The 1420-nt window shown below is 43.9% G+C and overlaps 1 pseudogene; it reads right to left on the reverse strand.

Annotated features, from left to right (window-relative positions):
• Positions 1 to 954: 954 nt before the first annotated feature.
• On the reverse strand, positions 955 to 1051 carry LOC111727532 (annotated as a pseudogene).
• Positions 1052 to 1420: the final 369 nt, after the last annotated feature.

A 1420-nucleotide genomic window follows, 5' to 3' on the forward strand; every position in this document is an offset into this window, starting at 1 on the left:
GGGTAACATAGTGAGTCTCTGTCTCAAAGAGATAAATAAATAAATATGTAAGGAAGAAAACAAAGAAAAACTTCCCTCCCTCAAATCCCACCACCCAGAGATAAGCACTAATTACATTTTGGTGATTGCTGTGGTTTGAACGTGTGTCCCCTGTAAAACTCATATTGAAACTTAATCCCCAATGTAACCATATTAAGAGGTGAAGTCTTTAAGAGGTGATTGGGTCATGAAGGCTCCATCCTCATGAATGTATTAATCCATCAATCCACTAATGGGTTAGCTATCATGAGAGTGAGTCTGTTATAAAAACCAGTTTGTCATGCTCTTGCTCTCACCATGTGATACCCTCTGCCATGTTATGACATAGCAAGAAGACCTTCACGAAATGTGGCCTATTGACCTTGAACTTCCCTGCCTCCAGAACTGTAAGAAATAAATTTCTTTCCTTTATAAATTATCCAGTGTCAGGCAGTCAGTTATAACAACAGAAAACAGACAGCGACTATGTGTATACACACACACACCACACACACACTCTTACAAGGATGGGATCTCATACGTGCTGTTTATATCATGGACAAACTTTTGGAATGAGGAGCTGGGAATGGAGTGTGAAGCTAGAAGAGCCCTCAATTGGGTAAGTCACTTCACTTTTCAGAGCTTCAGGTTTCCTACCTGTGAACATCAAAAAGTGGAAATAAGGCTGGACACAGCGGCTCATGCCTTTAATCCTAGCACTCAGGGAGGCCAAGGCAGGTGGACTGCTTGAGCTCACAGGTTCAAGACAAGCCTGAGCAAGAGTGAGACCTGTCTCTGCTAAAAATAGAAAAAACTGAGGCAAGAGGATCACTTCGGCCCAAGAGTTGGAGGTTGCTGTGAGCTATGACATCACAGCACTCTACTCAGGGCAACAGCTTGAGACTCTGTCTCAAAAAAAAAAAAAAAAAGCGGAAACAAAAGATGGAATGCTTCATGTATTCGCATGTTGTCCTCCCACAGGAGCCAGGCCAATCTTCTCTGTATCATTCAGATTTCAGTATACGTGCTGCACGTAAGTGATTCCTCTCAGGGACACTTTTATTCACATCTTTTTTGCACCATCCCTAAACAATGAATTAGCTTGATGTGTGACCTTCAGCACCTTTAGTTATGTCCAGTTGTTCTTTTTTTTTTTTTGAGACAGAGCCTCAAGCTGTCCCCTTGGGTAGAGTGCTGTGGCATCACAGCTCACAGCAACCTCCAACTCCTGGGCTCAAGCAAGTCTCCTGCCTCAGCCTCCCAAGTAGCTGGGATCACAGGCGACCACCACAACTCCCGGCTGTTTTTTTCTTTTTGGTTGTACTGTCATTGTTGTTTGGCGGGCCCGGGCTGGATTTGAACCCGCCATCTTAGGTGTATGTGGCTGGCACCTTAGACACTT

Source organism: Otolemur garnettii, unplaced genomic scaffold (assembly GCF_000181295.1).
Source record: "Otolemur garnettii isolate 467f Iridium unplaced genomic scaffold, OtoGar3 scaffold00110, whole genome shotgun sequence".
NCBI lineage: Eukaryota > Metazoa > Chordata > Mammalia > Primates > Galagidae > Otolemur > Otolemur garnettii.